The sequence below is a fragment of the Pelobates fuscus genome, chromosome 1, assembly GCF_036172605.1.
Source record: "Pelobates fuscus isolate aPelFus1 chromosome 1, aPelFus1.pri, whole genome shotgun sequence".
In the NCBI taxonomy this organism is placed as follows: Eukaryota; Metazoa; Chordata; class Amphibia; order Anura; family Pelobatidae; genus Pelobates; species Pelobates fuscus.
In genome coordinates this window covers 149,434,136-149,446,504 of record NC_086317.1, presented here as the reverse complement: position 1 = coordinate 149,446,504, position 12,369 = coordinate 149,434,136, and the positions used below count along the sequence as shown (strand labels likewise).

Sequence of the window (12,369 nt, the reverse complement as noted above, 5' to 3'; positions counted from 1 at the left end):
AGACCCAGTCCCCACCTCAGCCCCTGTCCCCACCTCAGCCCCTGTCCCCTACCTCAGCCCCTGTCACCCTTCCTCAGCCCTGTCCCCTTAGTCAGCCCCTGTCCCCTTAGTCAGCCCCTGTCCCCTTAGTCAACCCCTGTCCCCTCCTCAGCCCCTGTCCCCATCTCAGCCCCTGTCCCCACCTCAGCCCCTGTCCCCACCTCAGCCCCTGTCCCCTACCTCAGCCCCTGTCACCCTTCCTCAGCCCTGTCCCCTTAGTCAGCCCCTGTCCCCTTAGTCAGCCCCTGTCCCCTTAGTCAACCCCTGTCCCCTCCTCAGCCCCTGTCCCCATCTCAGCCCCTGTCCCCACCTCAGCCCCTGTCCCCACCTCAGCCCCTGTCCCCACCTCAGCCTTAGTCAGCCCCTGTCCACACCTCAGCCCCTGTCGCCACCTCTCCTTCATCAGCCCCTGTCCCCTTAGTCAGCTCCTACCTCAGCCCCTGTCCCCTACCTCAGCCCCTGTCCCCCCTCCTCAGCCCCTGTCCCCTACCTCAGCCCCTGTCCCCTACCTCAGCCCCTGTCCCCCCTCCTCAGCCCCTGTCCCCCTAGTCAGCCCCTGTCCCCTACCTCAGCCCCTGTCCCCTACCTCAGCCCCTGTCCCCTTGCTCAGCCCCTGTCCCACCCTTTCCCTGCTCCTTTCCCCCCTCTCAGCTCCTGCCCCCTTCCTCAGCCCCATGCCCCCCACCACAGCCCCATAACATCCCCACTACAGCTCCTCTCCCCCAATTGCAACCCATATTACCCACACCACAGCCCCTTTCCCAAATTGTAGCCATCAACTTGCTTCAGCCCCTATCCCCCCGTACATTTCCTAAACCCCCAATTACAGGTTATACCCTCCACTACCACCCCCTGTCCCCCACTACAGCCCTGTCCCCTTACTCAGCCCCTGTCCACTGTTTTTAAAAGTGTAAAGTTTGGGTGTGTGTGTATGAGTATGTCTGTGTGTATGAGTATGTCTGTGTGTGTCAGTATGTCTGTGTGTGTCAGTATGTCTGTGTCAGTGTGCGTCAGTATGTCAGTATGTCTGTGTGTGTGTGCGTCAGTATGTCAGTATGTCTGTGTGTGCGTTAGTATGTCAGTATGTCTGTGTGTGTGTGCATCAGTATGTCTGTCTGTGTGTGTGCATCAGTATGTCTGTCTGTGTGTGTGTCAGTATGTCTGTCTATGTGTGTGCAAGTATGTCTCTGTGTGTGTGTCAGTTTGTCTGTGTGTGTGTCAGCCAGTGTCCCTTTAGGTAGAAAATTACTTCTGCAAATGTTGTATTGCTTTGCATACAGCAGTGAGCAAGTTAAATCAGCAACGTTCCAGTGATGATGTGGCATACATTCCTATCTCATTGATGAGAGGTTTAAACACTGCATGAGCTATTTGATTTCCATTCCTCAATGAAGTCAAACATTTCTATACAATGACACTTCATAATTAAGGAGGGGGGGAGGGAGAATGTAAACAAATAAATATTACATTAAAGGTTGTAAAGCATATTAACTCCTTCAGGACCGGCCTGTTTTGGCCATGTTGTACGTTAAGGACCAGGGGAATTCTATGCGTCTTTTTCCGTTTTTTGTTGTAATATTTTTGTTCCTCCTTTTATATGGGAATTAATACCTATAATACATATAACTCTCTCTGTAATTAGTCAATCAATCTGCTACATATGAAGAACTATAAACTAACACAGATACTTAAAGGACCACTCTAGGCACCCAGACCACTTCAGCTTAATGAAGTGGTCTGGGTGCCAGGTCCAGCTAGGTTTTACCCTTTTTTTTTTATAAACATAGCAGTTTCAGAGAAACTGCTATGTTTATACTGAGGGTTAAGCCAGCCTCCAGAGCCTCTAGTGGCTGTCTCATTGACAGCCGCTAGAGGCGCTTGCGTGATTCTCACTGTGAAAATCACAGTGAGAGCACACAAGCGTCCATAGGAAAGCATTATGAATGCGAGCGTGGCTCCTGCCGCGCATGCGCATTCAGCCGATGACGTCGCGAGGAAGAAGAGGAGGAGGAGGAAAGCTCCCCGCCCGGCGCTGGAGAAAGAGGTAAGTTTAACCCCTTCCTCCCCTCAGAGCCCGGCGGGAGTGGGTCCCTGAGGGTGGGGGCACCCTCAGGGCACTCTAGTGCCAGGAAAACGAGTATGTTTTCCTGGCACTAGAGTGGTCCTTTAAGAACAAAATATGAGGATGAGTCATTTTTTAGTTTTGTCTATTTTCGGTATGATTTTAAGATCGATGTAAGCAATAAGAAAAGAAAGGAGGTATGCAATAACATTGTATTTTTACTTTTATTTGGGATTTTTACTATTTATTCTTTATTTTTTATCTTAATTGGAATCCAAAACGCAAAATGCTCTCCGATAACAAAAACTGACAATATATGCGCTACAGTATCATTGTGTATTGTAAAATGTCACAGATAAAAGAAACATTTAAAATAATAAGAAAACTGATACTTCCTTTTCTGTTTTCTGTTTTATTTTTTCTCTCTCCTTCTATATGGGAATAAATGCTACTTTTCGTCAGATGGACTTTTGTGGACACTAAAGACTTGACTCTAACACAGAACGACAAATTTTCTAAATATATATTTGCTGCCGAATACGAATATAAGGCATTTTATGAAAAATGAGACGAGCTGAAGTGACAAGGAAGGATGTAATCATCCCTGCTCTCATCACCGGCATGGAAAGGAGGCATGGACCGCACACGTCGTACCTGTGGGTGGTACCGACGTGTGACGGTTAATGTGCTTTGAACATTTGCCCGCCGTTTTTTAGATATTTAAACTTGTTAAGAGGAGTTCAGGATCATTGTCTTACTACAATCCGGTTTTAAGAAGCCACGTTTGCAGTGTCGAAACGCGTCCTGGTATTTTTAGCACATTGTGGCTTTTTTATTTATATTATAGAGTGTATTAATAAAATCTTTGTATTATTTTAACGATCCTGGTTCCTGACATCGTTATATTGAACGGGGAGTGCAGTCCCGAACCTGCACAACGCTACTAAATTGAGTCAATATACCTTGACTCCACACTTGTGAGTACCCACTTGAGAAAATATATAAATTCATAGAGACATTTTAAACTATACTGCGCAATTGGGTGTATTTTTATTTATCCACAGACCTCAGAATTATATCGTGAAGAGGGGTGGGTCACCTGTATGGACCCAGAAGCCTTTTAAACTAGAGCTAGGTCCATAGCTCTATGTTTGTGAGTTTATATATCATATATTAATAATATCTTATGTATATAAGTATGAACTATACTATGTATGATTATCTTTTATAGATATTTTCCCTGCTGATTTCTCAGTGAAACTTTGCTCCAAAACTCTAAAAGGGGATTAATTTCTTTTCACATAAGCGCTACATTCTTAATTTGTTTTGTATGGAAGAGTGGGGGATACCCGACCCACTAAAAACCGGTGAGGGGGCATTCCCCGGTGTGCCCGGCAATTCCCGTCCACCCTCATGCCCCGTGACAAACCCTGAGGCCTACTTACCTGCCCGGAGGTGCGACCGGCACTCTGCCTGACCGATGAGCGGGACATATGCTGGGCATCCTGGCGCGGTGCGCGGGCCACTGACAACCTGCTGGCGGCCCGAGGTGGAGAGATAGTAACGTTGGGGGTCGCACCCACCCTCGCAGCTACACAAGGCGGGACTGCGGCTCCTATCAGGCTGAGCCGGCCGCCTGGAGGGATCCAGGCCTGCCGGCTGAACTCTTGCTGCTGCCATCCTCCCCACAGTCCGAGAGGGAGTGGACACCCTCACGGCGGACCGCCTAGGCCGCGAAACCGGACTGGGGCTCCGGCGCCTGGGGAATACGCGGCCACCCGGAGAGGGGCTAAACGGGCATGATGTCGCTCCCACCGCCGCAGTCCTCCCTAAGCAGGGGCAGCCATTGCGGCAGCAGCCTGAAGGCAAGCGAGATGGTTCTGCAGCTGAGCCCCGCCATCCTGAAGGGCCTCAGCCCGAAGAGCTGCCAGGACACTATCAATATCCATGGAGGCACTGGCCAAAAACAAGCTCTGGCAACAGGACAGGTAAGCTGTTCCAAGCTGAGATTATTACGATGGCTGAACCCCCCCACAGAAAATGGTAACCTACATATACTTGATACCCACCCCTAACCCAAGGCTCCACCCCTGCTGCTCACTCAAGACCTCCCCTGCCCTGAATCTACACTGCTCTCACTCACATATGTCCCTTTTCCTGGCTAGTCTTTGGCCTGCCTTCTCAGGGTCGGAGATTCAACTTCGCACTTTGGCAGAAACACTTGCATTTTAATCTGTTTGTTTCTAATGCATTCTATTAATTCATTAATATTGTACTGATATTTTTGGTTCACAAATATAATATTTTGTATTGTAAAGTAAAAACCATAATAAAGGAATATTCCAGGTGATATAATCTCCCAGAGTAAGTAGTGAAACTGAGTCTCAGTTTGGCAAACTTACTTGGGTCTGCCAGTCAGTGGGTGCTGCTCCTCCCTGGAGCCAGATGCCCTTGTAGCTGAGCACTCTCTCAATGAGAGTCTCCCTGCACTGCTGGGGTTAGCTCAGTGCAGTAGCTTCCAGCTCCAGAGAAGGCATTGATGGGTGCCCGCACTGCCCGGCGAAAATGAGGCAAGTTGTTAATCTTAAACAGTTTGACAACTTATTGTGGGAGAGTGCCAGGGCACTCTTGGTACCATAGTCACTACTGCAGGCTGTAGTGGTTTGCTGTTTGGAATTAATTTCACTTCTTCATGCAAGGAGGGAAGAGGTGAACTAATTTATTCTTGATGCTTCTGAGAAATAAAATGTTTTGGGTTCTTTATACAAAGCAATATTGCTGATAGTGGGATGGTTTGATATTTCAACGTGTAAATGAAACATAAAGCAAACAATGCCAATAACCTGAAAATTGTTTTTATTATATTTGTTGTAATAAGCGTTTCCATCCAAAATATTTTTTTTCTTTTCATTTTGCTTGGTGTGGCTTTAATATAACTTCCATTCTGCCTCTACTGTAAAATGCTGTAATATGATGCTGTCTGTCAGAGTACACATGTGATATTCTTTAAAACATCTGGAAGACAAGTTAACAGCTGGCTCGTTGGTCTAGGGGTATGATTCTCGCTTAGGGTGCGAGAGGTCCCGGGTTCAAATCCCGGACGAGCCCTGTTTTCTAAAAAAATTTTGGTTTGTTTTTCAATGTTATCATTGCGATTAAGGTTTAATGATCAGATAGAGGATACCAATGAAGAGCATATGGATAGAGCATATACGGAGAATCACTATAAATCCAATTATCCCAAGAGATTTTATCAAAATGAAATAAGGGAGAAGTGGAGACCAAGATTGAACACCACTAGAGATAACTATAACCATACCAATACAGGGAGAAAGTCAGAAGGAGAGAGAACGAATTATAGGAATAAGAAAGATTTTAGGAACTATAGACCATACAGACAATATCAGAATAGAGAAAGAATCCCCACCTATAATAGATACGAAACCCTGTCAGATTATAAAGAAGAAGAGGTTGTTCGACAATCCAAAACCAAAGACAGACACAAGTTAGATCAAGAGTTGAGTATTCCAACAAATTCCAGAAAAAGGAGGGCCTCAGATATAGAGGAACAAGGGGAGGGAAGCGAAAACAGATAAAAAAGGAGAGACCTAAATCTACGGAACTAATAAAAGGCATTTTTAATTTAAGTGACAAAACCCTAGATAATCACCACAAGTCAGTACTAAACAAAGGGTTAAAATTTGCCCCTAGCACAGGACTAAACCACTTCGATATGTATATAGATTTGAACCGTTTTAAACGCAGCCTATGTCTGAAAAAATTCTTTCTTGGTAACCCGCTGAACAGAGAACTAATTAATGAAAATATGAATTCAGAAGACGGGGCTGGGTTTAAACATACTTCCCTGAAGAACAAATCCTCCTTTTACCCTAAGCAAATGATATCAGACGAAATAATATCATTTGAAACTATGGTCATGACAGAAATGAACAAAATTGTCCCTAAAGATAAGTTTAAACACAACTTGACAATAATGGAAAAAAAGGCACTAAAAGATCTCAAAACAGATAAAAATCTAGTTATAAAACCGGCGGCTAAGGGAGGGGGGATAGTGCTTATGTCCAAACAGTTTTATGACACAGAAGCAAACAATATTTTGAAAGATTCTAATACATATCAACAATTAGGAATAAACCCAAGTGATCGTATTAATTCCCTTTTCTCAACTTTTTCTAACAAGGGGCTTAATGAGAACATTTTAAGTTTAAAAGAATTCCAGTTTTTAAATATTAAATTTCCCAAAATACCAGTCTTTTACTTTTTACCTAAAGTTCACAAAGATGTAAAAAAAAAACGCCAGGAAGACCAATTATAGCTGGTATAGATTCTATTTCAAGCAGACTATCACAGTATATAGATGTTCAATTGCAACCTCTAGTCATGAAAACCAGATCACACATTAAGGATACGATTACAGTTTCGCAAATTCTGGAAGATTTGCCTTGGGACAGTAACTGTATTCTAGTTACATGTGACGTGGCGGCACTCTACAGTAACATTCCCCATTCCTATGTAGAGCAGCGAGACATTTTTTCCCCATTCCTATGTAGATCAGCGAGACATTTTTTAACGGAATCAAAAGAATTTAAACAAGAACAAATAGAGTACATAGTGGAAGAAATAAAACTCATCCTAAATAATAATTTATTTTGGTACAATGATACCTTTTTTTTTTTTACAGATGAATGGGACTCCCACGGGGACCAAGTTCGCCCCCAGCTATGCCAACTTATTTATGTATTTTTGGGAAGATTCTTACGTTTATGAAGGGCATGGCTGGGGAGAGAGCTTGACCTTCTATGGCCGTTACATTGATGATATCCTATTGATTTGGAAGGGAGAGGAAAGTGACCTCACCTCTTTTTTGGAATTTTTGAATACCAATGATTGGGGTATCAGATTAAGCAGCACTTGGAGTAAAGAAACAGTAACTTTTTTAGATCTTGACATTTTTATTGAAGAAGGGAAAATTAAAACAAAAAAACATTTTAAAAAAAGTTGATTGTAACAGTTTTATAGAAAATATAAGTTGCCACCATTCTCCATGGTTGGAAAATGCCCATAAGGGCAATTCCTCAGAATCAGACGCAACTGTAGCGATTTAAAAGTTTATGATGAACAATCGTCACGGATAAAAAATCATTTTGTTGTGAAAGGTTATGATATAGAAAAATTAGTAATAATAGTATAATAATAATAACTATCAAATAAATCGAATTATCAATAAATACTGGCCGATCCTATTACAGGATCTGGCATTGAAACAAATCCTTCCTGTCAAACCTAGGATGATTTATAGGGGTGCAAAAAACCTGAGGAATACCCTGGTTCGGAGTTCTTTAAAAGAAAAAAATCATTCCTCCACTATATTCAATAATGAGAAGGGCTTTTATGGTTGTGGTCAGTGTTCAGCCTGCAAAAGATCAGGATGTAAGCGAAGAATAATAAAGGATATAACATCAAATAAGGATAAGAAAATCCAAATTAAACAATTCATAACTTGTTATACAAAAAATGTAGTGTACCTTTTAATCTGTCCGTGTGGATTAAAATATGTGGGGAGAACAACCAGACGCCTCCACACCAGATACAGAGAACACATATATAAAACCCAGACAGGTTTTGAGCAACATAGTGTCTCTAGCCATTTTAAATTATGTCATGATCAAAAACAAATGGGTTTACAGTTTATGGGGATAAATAAAGTAAATAAAAATTGGAGAGGTGGAGATTTCATAAAAGATTTAGGTAAACGTGAGATGGAATGGATCTACAGATTAAATACGCTGATCCCACGCGGCCTCAATGCAGATTTTGAGTTGTGCCATTTTTTATGATGTCTTCACCCCTTTTTCTTTTTCGATTTCTTATCAACTTTATTTTATTTTTTTTATTTAAAAGTATGCCTCCTTATATATCCATCTGTATAAGTAACTATTATCATTAATTGACTTTTTAATTAAAATAGTTATATTTATTAGATTTTATCTTAGCAGCGAGGAGTGAGAATAAGAATATGGAGTTAGAGCTGTTTTTCTTACATATTTAGCATTTTTTAATAATATTAATTAATTATCCATTGTATTTTAGAACGGATTAAAGTTAATAATTGGTTTAAGAAAATAGGTACAGACATATATAGACATGATAAACTAATTTATAACGGAAAAGGATTTGGAAATTATTTTGTTTAAATTGCTAAACAATCAGATTAGAGTTTAAAGGATTATAACACATTTTTGGTAAAGAATCAATTATCCTGCAACATATGAAGAATTATAAATTAATACAGATATTGAAGAACTAAATATGAGGAGTAGCCATTACTTAGCTCTGTTTACTTTTGGTATAATTTTAAGATTTATGCAAGTAACAAGGATGATAGGTAAATAATATCAGATTTTTTCTCCATTTCCATTTAAATTGATTAAATTGGAATCCCAAACGTAAAATGTACAGTTGAAATAGACTTAGCATCTTTGTGAATTAGAATTTATGAGACAAACGTCACAGATAAAAGTGACTAAACATTTAAAATAATAAGAAATTCTATGCGGCATTTTTCCGTTTTTTGTTGTAATATTTTTGTTCCTCCTTTTATATGGGAATGAATACCTATAATACATATAACTCTCTCTGTAATTAGTCAATCAATCTGCTACATATGAAGAACTACATATGAAGAGCAAAATATGAGGATGAGTAATTTTTTAGTTCTCGGTATAATTTTAAGATCGATGTAAGCAATAAGAAAAGAAAGGAGGTATGCAATAACATTGTATTTTTACTTTTATTTGGGATTTTTACTATTTATTCTTTATTTTTATCTTAATTGGAATCCAAAACGCAAAATGCTCGCCGATAACTAAAACTGACAATATATGCGCTACAGTAATGTATTGTAAAATGTCACAGATAAAAGAAACATTTAAAATAATAAGAAAACTGATACTGCCTTTTCTGTTTTCTGTTTTATTTTTTCTCTCTCCTTCTATATGGGAATAAATGCTACTTTTCGTCAGATGGACTTTTGTGGACACTAAAGACTTGACTCTAACACAGAACGACGAACTTTCTAAATATATATTTGCTGCCGAATACGAATATAAGGCATTGTATGAAAAATGAGACGAGCTGAAGTGACAAGGAAGGATGTAATCATCCCTGCTCTCAGCACCGGCATGGAGAGGAGGCATGGACGGCACACGTCGTACCTGTGGGTGGTACCGACGTGTGACGGTTAATGTGCTTTGAACATTTGCCCGCCGTTTTTTAGATATTTAAACTTGTTAAGAGGAGTTCCAGGATCATTGTCTTACTACAATCCGGTTTGAAGAAGCCACGTTTGCAGTGTCGAAACGCGTCCTGGTATTTTTAGCACATTGTGGCTTTTTTATTTACATTATAGAGTGTATTAATAAAATCTTTTATTATTTTAACGACCCTGGTTCCTGACATCGTTATATTGAACGGCGAGTGCAGTCCCGAACCTGCACAACGCTACTAAACTGAGTCAATATACCTTGACTCCACACTTGTGAGTACCCACTTGAGAAAATATATAAATTCGTAGAGACATTTTAAACTATACTGCGCAATTGGGTGTATTTTTATTTATCCACAGACCTCAGAATTATATCGTGAAGAGGGGTGGGTCACCTGTATGAACCCAGAAGCCTTTTAACCTAGCGCTAGGTCCATAGCTCTATGTTTGTGAGTTTATATATCATATATTAATAATATCTTATGTATATAAGTATGATCTATACTATGTATGATTATCTTTTATAGATATTTTCCCTGCTGATTTCTCAGTGAAACTTTGCTCCAAAACTCTAAAAGGTGATTAATTTCTTTTCACATAAGCGCTACATTCTTAATTTGTTTTGTATGGAAGAGTGGGGGATACCCGACCCACTAAAAACCGGTGAGGGGGCATTCCCCGGTGTGCCCGGCAATTCCCGTCCACCCTCATGCCCCGTGACAAACCCTGAGGCCTACTTACCAGCCCGGAGGTGCGACCGGCACTCTGCCTGACCGATGAGCGGGACATATGCTGGGCATCCTGGCGCGGTGCGTGGGCCACTGACAACCTGCTGGCGGCCCGAGGTGGAGAGATAGTAACGTTGGGGGTCGCACCCACCCTCGCAGCTACACAAGGCAGGACTGCGGCTCCTATCAGGCTGAGCCGGCCGCCTGGAAGGATCCAGGCCTGCCGGCTGAACTCGGGCTGCTGCCATCCTCCCCACAGTCCGAGAGGGAGTGGACACCCCCACGGCGGACCGCCTAGGCCGTGAAACCGTACTGGGGCTCCGGCGCCTGGGGAATACGCAGCCACCCGGAGAGGGGCTAAACGGGCATGATGTCGCGCCCACCGCCGCAGACCTCCCTAAGCAGGGGCAGCCATTGCGGCAGCAGCCTGAAGGCAAGCGAGATGGTTCTGCAGCTGAGCCCCGCCATCCTGAAGGGCCTCAGCCCGAAGAGCTGTCAGGACACTATCAATATCCATGGAGGCACTGGCCAAAAACAAGCTCTGGCAACAGGACAGGTAAGCTGTTCCAAGCTGAGATTATTACAATGGCTGAACCCCCCACAGAAAATGGTAACCTATATATATATATATATATATGATACCCACCGCTTACCCAAGGCTCCACCCCTGCTGCTCACTCAAGACCTCCCCTGCCCTGAATCTACACTCCTCTCACTCACATATGTCCCTTTTCCTGGCTAGTCTTTGGCCTGCCTTCTCAGGGTCGGAGATTCAACTTCGCACTTTGGCAGAAACACTTGCATTTTAATCTGTTTGTTTCTAATGCATTCTATTAATTCATTAATATTGTACTGATATTTTTGTTGCACAAATATAATATTTTGTATTGTAAAGTAAAAACCATAATAAAGGAATATTCCAGGTGATATAATCTCCCAGAGTAAGTAGTGAAACTGAGTCTCAGTTTGGCAAACTTACTTGGGTCTGCCAGTCAGTGGGTGCTGCTCCTCCCTGGAGCCAGATGCCCTTGTAGCTGAGCACTCTCTCAATGAGAGTCTCCCTGCACTGCTGGGGTTAGCTCAGTGCAGTAGCTTCCAGCTCCGGAGAAGGCATTGATGGGTGCCCGCACTGCCCGGCGAAAATGAGGCAAGTTGTTAATCTTAAACAGTTTGACAACTTATTGTGGGAGAGTGCCAGGGCACTCTTGGTACCATAGTCACTACTGCAGGCTGTAGTGGTTTGCTGTTTGGAATTAATTTCACTTCTTCATGCAAGGAGGGAAGAGGTGAACTAATTTATTCTTGATGCTTCTGAGAAATAAAATGTTTTGGGTTCTTTATACAAAGCAATATTGCTGATAGTGGGATGGTTTGATATTTCAACGTGTAAATGAAACATAAAGCAAACAATGCCAATAACCTGACAATTGTTTTTATTATATTTGTTGTAATAAGCGTTTCCATCCAAAATATTTTTTTTTCTTTTCATTTTGCTTGGTGTGGCTTTAATATAACTTCCATTCTGCCTCTACTGTAAAATGCTGTAATATGATGCTGTCTGTCAGAGTGCACATGTGATATTCTTTAAAACATCTGGAAGACAACTCAACAGCTGGCTCGTTGGTCTAGGGGTATGATTCTCGCTTAGGGTGCGAGAGGTCCCGGGTTCAAATCCCGGACGAGCCCTGTTTTCTAAAAAGTTTTTGGTTTGTTTTTCAATGTTATCATTGGACGACTTTGTTCAAAAACCTAAATGTACCACAACTGTGGCTGTTTTGCAACCATTAGCTTTACTACATTTTAAAAATGCTTATGAAGAGCATCCGAGCATCCCTCAATACATCATATTGTAAAAACATGGTGAGAAGGAGGGAGGGAGAAGTATATTCTCAGGGAGATCTCTTACCTTCATAATCCTTAATTAACCAGTCTCCCTGGTTTGTGGGCAGATTTAGGGAGGGAACGTCCCAAGGGGGGCGTATTCATACAAGTGTTACTAATTCCCAGCCAACCAGGGGAGGAGCAAAAGACTAAATTACTTACCTAAAGTGGGGGAGGCACTATAGGGTCTTTCCTGGCACTATAGGGTCTTTGGGTCCCCCCCACCCTCAGGATCCCACTCCTGCCGGGCTGAAGGGGGAGGAAGGATTTAAATGCTTACCTTTCTCCAGCGCCGGGCTTCCTCGGTGCTGGGGACTCTCCTCCCTCTTCCGACGTCATCCGCTGAAAATCACAGTGAGAAGCTAGGAAGCGCC

The 12,369-nt window shown here is 42.3% G+C and overlaps 2 non-coding genes across 2 annotated transcripts; both read left to right on the top strand.

Annotated features, from left to right (window-relative positions):
* The first annotated feature begins 5,137 nt into the window (after positions 1-5,137).
* Positions 5,138-5,209, top strand: TRNAP-AGG (transfer RNA proline (anticodon AGG)). Its single transcript has one exon. It is a non-coding gene; the product is annotated as a tRNA-Pro (tRNA).
* Positions 5,210-11,728: 6,519 nt separating this feature from the next.
* On the top strand, positions 11,729-11,800 carry TRNAP-AGG (transfer RNA proline (anticodon AGG)). Its single transcript has one exon. It is a non-coding gene; the product is annotated as a tRNA-Pro (tRNA).
* The last annotated feature ends 569 nt before the right edge of the window (positions 11,801-12,369 follow it).